Here is an 11,614-nt window from a genome sequence, read left to right as displayed (position 1 = left end):
CAACAATTCTTGATCGTAGGTCTTCTGAGAGCTCTTTTGTGCCAGGCATGGTGAACATCAGGCAATGCTTCTTGAGAAGAGCAAATTCAAAACTGGTGTGTGTTTTTTATAGGGCAGGGCAGCTTTAACCAACACATCCAATCTCATCACATTGATTGGACTCCAGGTTGGCTGACTCCTGGCTTCAATTAGGTCTTGGAGAAGTCATTAGCCTAGGGCTTCACATACTTTTTCCACTCTGCACTGTGAATGTGTACATGGTTTGTTCAATAAAAACATGAAAACATATCATTTTTGTGCAGTATTAGTTGAAGCAGACTGTGTTTGTCTATTGTTGTGAATAAAATGAAGATTGGAACACATTTGATGACCAATTTATGCAGAAATCCAAGAAATCTCAAAGGGTTCACATACTTTTTCTAGCGACTGTACATATGAACTCATGAAATCTTTCTGATCCTGATCACCAAAGTGTGCTGAAATGGAGCAGAAAGCATCAATCAATGTGATCAATAATGCAGTAGTGATGGAGCTTTCACATCATGATTCATGCTGAAACATAGCAACATCGAACAAAGTGAAGGAGGTTTGAATGACCTGTATCTCATCGTGTTGTATCCTATCATACCGTACCACATGGTGTCTTATTGTATGGTCTGGTAAAATTGTGCTTTAATGTGTTTTTGTTATTACAGCAGAGAAAACGAGGATGAATAAAATACATAAATCTGATTTCCTGATCCTCCACAAGATGGCGCTGTTGTATCACCAGCAAAACAACACATAACAGCATCACCATGATGCTCATCATGATGACAAATAGCATCATCATCAGGGGATCTCTGCAGTTCTCCAAACTGACCACAAGGTGGAGCTCTTTCTCCTTCAACTTAAAAGTCTGCTCCAGCAGCACACTGAGGTGCTCCTTCTAAAACACTGCTTTAAAATACAAACAACAGCCAATAGGAAGAGCTGGATTTGATCATGTGACACTGAGCCAACAGCAGAAAGACAGACGACTAAATCTATGATATATAGTTTAGTTTTTGTAGCACTTTTATTTATGGTGAGACAAAACAAAGGGACAAATGTCCATGAGAGAGAAACAGTCCTTAACATCAGACAGACTTATTCTATTACTGCCTTTAGAACTCACTGATGAACACTTACAACATTTTCTTCACTACAATCATCCTGAGATTTTACATCAAACTGGATTTCCTACTCTAATCAGATTTCTGATTGTATTTTGTTTTGAAAGTCCAGCTGTCAGGATTTTATGTAATGCAATAAATGTAATGTGCTCAGGTTACTTTCGAACACCTGGGTCCTGGAGGTTAAAGGTCATCTACTGTCAGACGCTTTTTATTCTGTGCAATAAGATCCGGCCTGCTGTCGCTGCACAGCCTTATCTCTCCACCGCAAGGGCTGATGGGAGATGTGAGGCCGTGTCAGAATCAGGTGTTCCTCCTCTGATGTCTCAGCTCGTCCTGGTTTGCCCTCAGCAGCGTCAGAGCGTCACTTCTCCTCAGGTTCTCCAGAGGATACACCACGGCACAGAATGCTTCTCCTCCCAGCTGCTGCCCTGTGCTGTCTGTGTTCAGGTGAGAGTTTCCAGCCAATCAGGAGACAGAAAACTCCACCTTTACCAAACACTGTCACACTCACCTTCACCTGTGTGTGTCTTTGTCTGCAGCGCTGGTTTCCACGGCGACAGAGCTGATTCAGGATGATTTAACACTGACCAGGAGAGTCGGTGAAAACGTTTCATTCAGATGTGGACGAACTGACCGGTGTAGTAGTAGCTGGGTATTCTGGTACCAGAAAAAAGAGTCAGATACATTCAGAGTGATTCTTTCTATTGACAGGGTCGATAGTGAAATACGTAAACGCTACAATCATCCTCAGGAAGATGATTTCTCAGCTGTGAATAAGGGGAACGACTGTGAGTTGCAGATCCAGAGAGTTAATGTCTCTCATTCAGCCTCATATTTCTGCTCCTGTTGGTATCGTATTTCTGGTTTCCACAGTGAGAAATGAAGCGAGGAGCCTGAACAAAAACCCTCAGATGAACAGATGTCAGTCAGAGTTTGTAACATGAAGAGAGCAGTAAACCACATCCAGGTTCACATGTTTCACCTCCATCTCAGCCAGAGTCACAGACACTGAGGGATTTATTTCATCACTGCTGACAGGACCACTGGAAAGTCAAATCAGAGATCAAACTTTATTGATGACAGCAGCTTTATTGTTGCTCCTCATAGTCAGAAACAAGGGAAAGATACAGACACAGAGGAATGGAGATGAAGAGAAACCAACAAAGATCCTCTTGAAATAATCCAGTGAAATATCCCTTTAAATGAGATATTCAGTTCTTTATCATTGAAGCTGTTTGATCAGATATTTAGTGAGAACAAAATCCTTAAATGTTTGTTGAGCTGAGCCCACAAGCTGAGTTTTTAGAGCTCTACTAACTGCTGATTACTGTTGTTAGCTGATGAACTTTGTCATTGAGTTCCACTTTCCTCAGTCTGTTAAAGTGGTTTCACATTAAAGACTCAGGACCAGATCTGAGGACGACGGACCTCAAAGTACAAACAGACTGGACTCAGGGAGCGTGTCTGAGTCAACTGGATCAGGAAGTCCTGGGCATGATGGATCTGGACTTGGGGACGGTATGTTGGTGATGTGGTAGGGTACTTGTCAGCCAGTAGGAGTGTAAAGGCACTTCTTAACGTCCTGTCTCTTCAAAATGTGTGTTTGAGTGCAGCCTGGGCCCATGACATCCTCTGAGCTTCAAGGTAGAAGTGGAAGTAGGAAGACAAATGTGTGTTGATGAGACAGAGCATGGAAACATCTCTGTTATCTCTTTAAAGTCATTCATACAAAGGTGCATGCTTTTTCAAACATCTATTATTTGATCAGGTCTTTGATTCAACTTGATAACAGAGTTCACTCCCTTTTTGGTTTTTATTGGTCAGTGGAGGAGAGATGACAGTGATGGTCTTGGATATTTCATGTTTGATAACGATGATATTTGGTGAAATATTCTGAAGATAAAGACTTGAACCGTCACAACATTAATGTGAACCTTACCTTCTTTTTCACTGAACCAAAACAGCATTCTGCAGCAACATTTCTATAAAAATGTCTGAAATATCAACTAAAGTAAAAATGCTGCTTTGTTTGAACAATGTAAAACTTTTATTGCATCTTTTTTTTTAGATAAATCTGGACTTCCTGAACTAATCTTTTGTATGTTTTATTTTGAAAATCCTGTGGTCCTGTTGCATACTTGTGATGTTAAGAGAGCTGGCTCAGCTTTGGATTGCTGTTGCTCTCGTGTCTGAGGTGAGGCTCTCTGGCACTGGGAGACTAGTGTGGGTGGAAACACCTATTACTGGTTCAGCTGTTGCTGCCATTGAATGTATCTTTAGGTTACTGACTAGGAGGGGGGGACTGATTTCAGAAGACACTGTTGATATCATTGAGGTGAATCAAAGGGCAAGACTGGGTCAGACAGTAGAGGGCCACCTGGGGACAGGTAATACCTGCCTGGCTGAGACAGATGCATCCTCTCCATGCTGATCTGCAGTAAAGGCTCCTGATGGCACGATGCTGTCAGAGGAGTCAGACATCAAGGAATGATGGTCTGGCTCCTGAGAGTTGTATCAGGCAGATCTTCCCCATCGTGAGCTCCAAATGGATGCTGCAGACGCAGTGAGTGTGGACCCACCTGAGAGCTGTGATCCACCAACTGTGGAGGAGACTCCATGGGCAGTGAACCAGCTGACGTCTGAGAAACCAACAGGTGTATGCCGGATCCAGGCTGAGATAGTCAAGGTGGTGGTGAAACCTCCCTCCCGTGGTTCCATGCTCTCATCTGCTCTGTATGGAGAATAGGGATGGCATGATTACTCGTTTTCATGATTAATTGCGGCATTAAACATTTCCTAAATACTGTCAATTTCCAGAACATATTATGCCGGGAACCATATTGGTACGTCAGCGCAACTCGCCCGGAACGAAAACAAAGTTACACAACAACCGTGTGTCACCGCCTCCTGTTGCGTTGTGCAGTTGCAGGCGGAGGTGTGTCACAGTCCCAAACACGCTACAGCATGGAAGAGGAAGATCTGTTCCCTCTGAATAAATGGTTGAAGTCAGCCGCGTGGGATTTTTTTGGATACAAAAAAATGACCAGAGTGTCATTGTAGAAGATGGCCAGCCTAAATTTAAAACATGCCACAAAAAAGTTGCCGTGAAATCAGGCAGTACTTCAGCACCTGCGGGATAACCACTTGGCATTGTACGCCAAAGTAAAGGTAAATAGTAACTGGGTTAAGTCGTGTCAGTGTTAGGGATGGGGATCAAAACCCAGGTCCGTAAGTACCCGGTTCTGTGTTTTTGAAATACCCAAAATCAATAATGTTTTAGCTTATCGACACTGCTATCGAGTCTGACAGGCTCTGTGACCTAACGTCATTTTAAGATAAGACTGGTGTAAAAACATACATCAGTTCTTTCAAGGGGAACATAAACTAGAAGTTTCAAGCATCACATCAAACAAGAATGTACCTTAAACTGTCGGCTTGAGGAAAAAAGACGCTGCCTGTGAGTCGCACGCCATCATATCCTCTAGTGCTGGGAGTAACTGGCTCATATCCCTCATTTCAGCTGCCTCAGAACAGTTTTCTTCTTCAGCTGCTCAGAGAAATGCTGATAAATGCTCCAAAACTTTGAGACAGTCCTGTTTGTTAACAATATTAATCCAGTGTAGAAATCTGCGGTGGAATCGGCAGAATTGAAGTTAATTAGGGAACTTTACGAGCTGAAGACGGAAAATATGATGCGTTCAGGTAACCTCATTAAATTAGACGACTGTATTATACAGTATATGTTATGATGTGTTCAAATGCCACATAAAAATGTGAACATTTAGTTTTTGATGAGAAACTTAAATAAATGTAGTTGTGAATATGAAGAATGTGTTTATATTTGAGGGATATAAAATAGATGTGACTGACTGAACTATAGCTTTTTAACACCAACACTACTCAGCTAAGACCACTGGAGTGGTCCATCCAAACGGGATAATTATCTTTTTTCTTGTAATGTTTGGTTGCTTTACATTGTTGATATATTATTTTGTTAAGAGAGCATCCTAAGATGGAAGTAAATTAAAATTCAAGACCTATAAGGAGTGTTGATGTGATTTTACTTATTCATGGTAGTGTGAAATTAATTAATACAAAAATAATCGTGATAATCGTAAAATTGCAATAATTTCTCTGACAATAATTGCACCAAGAAAATCTGTAGTCATGACATCCCTAATGGAGAACAGGCATCATCCTCCTGACTGGAAGAGGGGCGTTGTTGTTCCAGTCTGGAAGGGAAAGGGTGATGTTAATGAGAGTAACAACTACAGGGGTGTTACACTTCTCTCAGTCCTCATACTGATACTGCTGGACAGGATCCATGTTCTTCAGCCCGTGTTGACTTCCAGAAGACGTTCACCTCTCTGAGTTGAGATACTTGGGAGGATCCTCAAGCTCTGCAGGAGCCATCATCCAGCTGATATCTGCTCTATATCCTGGTCCAGAGAGTGCTGTGAAGTGTGATGGATCCACCTCTGACTTCTGCCCAGTTAATCCTGGGGTGAGACAGGGGTCATCTTAGCCCCTATATTCTTCAGTACCTGTATGGACTTGGATGCTATCATCAAATCTGTGTCTGAATGGTGGAAGTCTCAGAGCAGGTCACCTACCTTGGCAGCGTAAGCCATCGATCCTCTGACTGCGAGGCGGAGCTCAACCACAGACTTGGTCTCAGGCATGGGGCGATGGGCTCACTGAGCAAGACAGTGTGGTGTTCCTGGTATCTAAGGATGCAGGTGAAAGTCAGAACCTTCTGGTCCTTGGTCCTTCCAGTCTTCCTCTAGTCTTGTGAGGTCTGGACGATGACTAATGGCCAGAAGCACCAACAAGACTGATCCAGCTCACAGCATTCTGGGTACTCAGGACCCGGAGAGCTGGTCCAGATGCCAGAGGCAACTGCATACATAATGGAGGTGTCACTTAGGAGGATACCTGGAGGGAGGGGTCATGGGCCTGTTGTACAGTAATCTGAGTAAATGTCATGAGTTACTTTCCACCCCTGCTCATGCCTCAGTCTCCTTCCCAGTTCACTTTTACCCTCAAGTCCTTTCCTGCGACTCACCTCAAAGATATCAAAGGTTTCATCAGAGATGAGCTCCCTCCCATAAATTTGGGATGCATTCAATGGCAGCAGCCAGGGTCCTGGACCTGAAGTCCACCCGGAGAGTCCCAGGATCTCTAGACCTTTGCTAAATCAGTGATGTTGATAGGGAGAGACTTAAATGACTGCATCACCTTCATTGTGAGGTTCAAATGTGTTTCTGCGGCTCCTCAAAGATTTTCTGGAAGGGGGTACAGGTAAAAATGGCTCTTCAACAGAAAAGGTTTCCAACCCCTGGCCCAGACAGAGACAGGATCTCTAGAGACATGTGGTGGTCCAAGAGTGGCCACAAGCCCAGCCACAAACACCTGTGCAACGTCCACTTAAATCAGATCAAAATCACCACAAAATCAGAGCAGAGGGATTCTGAAATCAGATTATAGTGACAATGATATTTGAATTTTCTCATGAAGTATAACTTCTGGTGAGTTTTGTTATGGTTACATTAAAGTCACAGAACTTGCAATTTATCTAAACAAAAGAAGCATTTGAATACATTTTATTTCTCCTGGAGTCCAGACTCTGAATGTCAGACTCATTTAAAAAGCTGAGTCCTTGAATAACAAGGACAAACAGGAATCCCCAACAACACTGGAGAGTAAAAACTAAACACTCCATTTTTCACTGCCAACATTCAAATGAAAGCTAAAGATGTTTTGAATCCTCACCTTTTCTGTCTTCCTTACTGTCATTTACAGTCGAGCCCTGTTGTAGTATTCTGAATGAATGAGGTCAATCCTCTGGAGACCAAGAATGTTGGTCAAACATTCAGATCCATGTGGACTCAATGATTGGACTGAGCAACATTCTGGTCCTCAGAGGAAGTCTACTAGTGTCAGTAATACCAGAGACAGTCATGTTGAAGTCAACTTTAGAAAAACACATCCCAGAGCTGAAATCTGATCCTGCTTCATGATCTGGATATATTCAGCTGTGCAGAGGTTTTTGTACCAGTCTGGATCACTGTGGTTGGACGAATCAGTGGTACTACATCTTTGGCTCTGGGACTAAACTGATTGTAACAGGTAAGAATGAACTGTTTCTTCAGATTTGATCATGATTTCTGCTTTTTCAGCCTTTCTATTTTCTCTTGTCATCATCAGTAAACATTTGTTGTTGCCATGCAGCTGTTGTTAGTTTAAAAATCTTCCTCAGAGAGCTTGAATCACACTGCACATCTCCATAGAATGATGCAGATTACAAATCTACAGTTATGGCAGACAATAAATAGTCATTTGATCCTGATCCAAACTTGCTGTTTTCTCACAAAGACATATATTACAGGAAGAGAAGGAATGAAAATGTCCATTTTTACACCATGGTTCAGCCGTTCCAACACTTCTGACTCCTCTCAGTCACTCAGCAATCTTTTGATTTAGTGGAGAGAGATTGAACTACAAAACAGAAAAGCATAGATCTGACTAAATAGACTCTACATTCAACTGATTCAATCATTTACATTCACTACACAGCATTTTAGTTCACATTAGATTTTTGTTTGAATTAAGAGTTCTAAAAGAATTCAACTTTTTGATCTAAAGAAAACTTTAAAATACAAACCATAAATCTGACCTCATGTGAATCCATGTTTTCATGTCAGCTTTTATGTTTTCTGCTGAAAAATTAAAATGAAAACAAGAAAAAGATGCAGAATAAATTATTCCAACATGTTGTTGTTTTAAATATTTTAGTAAATTTAAATGGCTGATGGTCCAAGAAAATGTCTTACTTTCAAAATTGCTGGGAAATCTGAAATTGCAAAAATTCAGAATCAAAAATGTTTCTTTTTTGCCTTACTTATCTGACAGAAAAAAACTATTCTATGCCTGGAAAAATAGGTTAAAAAGCAAAACAAAACAAACAAACAAACAAAAAAACTGAACTAAACATAAATAGAAAACAAAACAGCCATGGCTAATTATAATTTAATTTATTTTTATTTTTTGAGATTTTTTTTGTAATTTTAATTAATAACTACTCATCAAAAAAAGCAGAATTAATTTTTCCAACATTTATTAAAATACATGATTTTGTTTTTAATATTCAAGATAATTAAAATGTCTGATCTGCTGTGAAAATGTCTTACTTTAAAAACATCACTTGAGAATCTGAAATTTCAAAATTCAGAATGAAAATTGTATTTTGTCATTCTTTCACTTATCTGAACTAAACAAACAAAAAAAATCCCCAAACGTGATCTATTCTTTGCCTGGAACTTAGATCCAAGAAACAAACAAAAACAAAAAAAGCTGTGGCTGCTTCTTATTTAATTTTATTTATTGATTTATTACATATTTTTAATTTTTATTTCATTTTATTATATTTTATAAAAAGATGTAGAATAAATGATTCCAGCATGTATAAAAATACATGTATTTGTTTTTAAAATATTCATGAAAATGACTTGGAATGGCTGATCATCTGTGGAAATTTTTACACTAAAAGTTACTTAAGAATCTGAAACTGAAAAATTCAAAATCAAATTTTGAATTTTTTCAATTTATTTTCTTATCTGATCAAAAAAAAATAAAGTTTTCACCCGACATTATCTATTCTATGCCTGAAAGAAAGGACCACAAAATAAACAAAAAGCCGTGGCTTCTTTAAATTTAATTTAATTCAATTTATTTATTTTAATTACATTTCTATCATTTTTTGTTCTATTTCATTTTATTGTTATTAAAAAAAAGTATACGGCATATATGATTGAAACATGTATTAAAAAATACATATAATTGATTTTGATATTCAAGTACACTACTTTGAATGGCTGATCATCTGTGGAAATTTTGTATTTTTAAAATTTCTTTTCTTATCTGATCAAAAAAAAAGTTTTCACCCAACATCATCTATTCTATGCCTGGAAGAAAAGGCCACAAAACAAACAAAAAGCTGTGGCTTCTTTACATTTAATTTAATCTGATTTATTTATTTTGTTTACATTTTTTAAATTATTTTTTTATTTTATTTTATTTTAATTTATTAAAAAGATACAGAATAAATGATTCCATAATGTATTAAAAATACATGTAATTGATTCTGAAATTCAAGTACGCTACTTCAAATGGCTGATCATCTGTGGAAATATCTGACTTAAATAATCACTTGAGAATCTGAAATTGCAAAAATGTATGTATTTGGCCTTCGTTCAGTTATCAGACAAAAAAACAACTTTTACCTCCCAGTTTTATCTACCCTATGATATGAATAAAGGTCCAAAGATACAAACAAAAAAAAAACTAAATACATAATAAAAGAGTGGCTACTTTTTATTTTATTCTTTGATATTGTTATAACATTTTAAATAATTTTTTTATTTCATGTTCTAAGACAGACAGAAAATAAACAACAAGAGTGAAAAAGTTGTCATAAAAATGTCAGTAGTGAGCTAAGATTAACATCATCAAACAGAGGTGAAGAGCAAAAACCAACCTGATCCATTTATAATAAAACTGAATCTGTAAAGATTCTCTAACTTTATATCAGCTGATAATAATAATAGTGATAACAATTAATATTATTATTATTATCAGATGAAAAAATTAAAATGTTTTTAAGAAGATGGCTAAATGTACTTTTCATGTTTTTGATTAGGACTTTTTTGGTCTGATGGCTTCATGTCTTTCTATGTGTTCTTCAGATCATGAGGTGCTGGAGCCCGTGGTGAGCCTGTACTCAGCAGCATCCAGAGACCAGCAGGAGGAGAAGAGTCCTCTGCTGTGTGTGGCCTCAGCCATGTTTCCTCCTCTGGTCCAGATCTCCTGGAAAAGACAGAAGGACAACGGTCCTCTGGAGGAAGTTCCCCCTGCTGAGGGAGAGCAGCTGGAGATCAGAGAGTCAGGACCAACCAGCTCCATCTTACTGATCAATCAGACCATGATCAACCAGTATCAATACCTCTGCTCTGTGGAGCACGAGGGGAACTCCACCTCAGTCTCATTTCACAAAGACCAACAGATCAACCCGTATGAATACTTGTGCTCCGGCCGGCATGAGGGCGGCTCAGAGGAGGCAGCGACTGGACAAGGTAACGGCAGCTTGGTGTTTGTAGACACTGTCATAGAGAAGAGGGATCATGACATTTCTGTTGGACTTGTCTGTTTCAGATGATCCTTTCAGGTCTGAGTGCAGGGTGAGGCTGCTGACTCTGCTGTACTCTGTGCTGATAGTGAAGAGTCTGGTGTACTGCTGTGGACTCTGTCTGCTGACGCTGTCTGCTGAGGAACCCTAACCAACAACACACCGTCCATCCACCGCACAACAGCTGACTGACTGTCTTCAAATCAGAGTCAAAGATATGCAGTAGTTAGCTAAAAACTCATTCAACATGTGTTCATGTATCCTGCACATTTAGATATCAAATAAAAGCAGATATACTCAGAGTGAACATTATTGCTTCTAATGGAGTTTTTCCACTCACTAGATTGTAAATGATGTCATGTGGAAATTAGTAGCTGTGTGATAGAAATAATATCAGAATTGCATTTGTTATTCCTCTGCTTGTTTTTCTTGCATCATGCAGAGTGTGGAACATTTTTCTCATTTTCATGGAGCTTTTTCAATAAACTGAGAAATGTTTAGTGTCTGTGTTTGAATATTTGACCTCAGTGCAGAAAAAAATGCTGTTATATGTACTTGTATCAAAAGTCTGACAAGGATAAGAAAGCATGAAAATAAAGCTAAATATGTCACATGGTGTTGTCATGCAGTCAGGTTCAGTGCTGGAAACTTTAGAATAATGGTGTCAGTGTGAAAGTAAAGCTCTACGCTGATGATACTGTTGTTTATAGAGATGAACAAACAGCACAGCAGGATGCTTTTAAACTACACATTTGACTCCATTGTCCTGCAGTGACTTTATCAGTCAGACTGTTGGAAAAATGCTGGCTGTGTTGACCTTTTCTTGTAACTGTGCTGGTGTTGTTAAAGTGAAAACCCTCAGCTAACGGTGAAGAGGCTGCAGAGCAGAAACCCACACAGCAGGAGAGGAAGTGCTGCTCTGCTCTCAACTGTTTTTACCAACCCTAATAACCACAGAGAATAGATTTAGATCTGCTGCTGCTCTCACTCAGGAACTCTTCTCACATTTTAAATGGGACTGTCTGTTGTTACCAAAAAGAGTTTTTTCTTCAGTACAAAGACTGAGAGCCACCTGGAGACAACATTCTTGGACTTTTCTGCTCTTCATTTGCGTGTCTCTGTGTTTGAGTCGGCAGCTGAAGAGGCATTTTGATCAGCTACATATGAACTCATGAAATTGTTCTGATCCTGATCACCAAAGTGTGCTGAAATGGAGCAGAAAGCATCAATCAATGTGATCAATAATGCAGTAGTGATGGAGCTTTCACATCAT

The 11,614-nt window shown here is 39.2% G+C and overlaps 1 pseudogene; it reads left to right on the top strand.

Moving 5' to 3' along the window:
• Window positions 1-1,561: 1,561 nt before the first annotated feature.
• On the top strand, window positions 1,562-10,542 carry LOC121520648 (annotated as a pseudogene).
• The last annotated feature ends 1,072 nt before the right edge of the window (window positions 10,543-11,614 follow it).

The sequence above is a fragment of the Cheilinus undulatus genome, linkage group 13 (genome assembly GCF_018320785.1).
Source record: "Cheilinus undulatus linkage group 13, ASM1832078v1, whole genome shotgun sequence".
NCBI classification, from domain to species: domain Eukaryota; kingdom Metazoa; phylum Chordata; class Actinopteri; order Labriformes; family Labridae; genus Cheilinus; species Cheilinus undulatus.
This window is presented reverse-complemented; position numbering and strand designations above follow the sequence as displayed.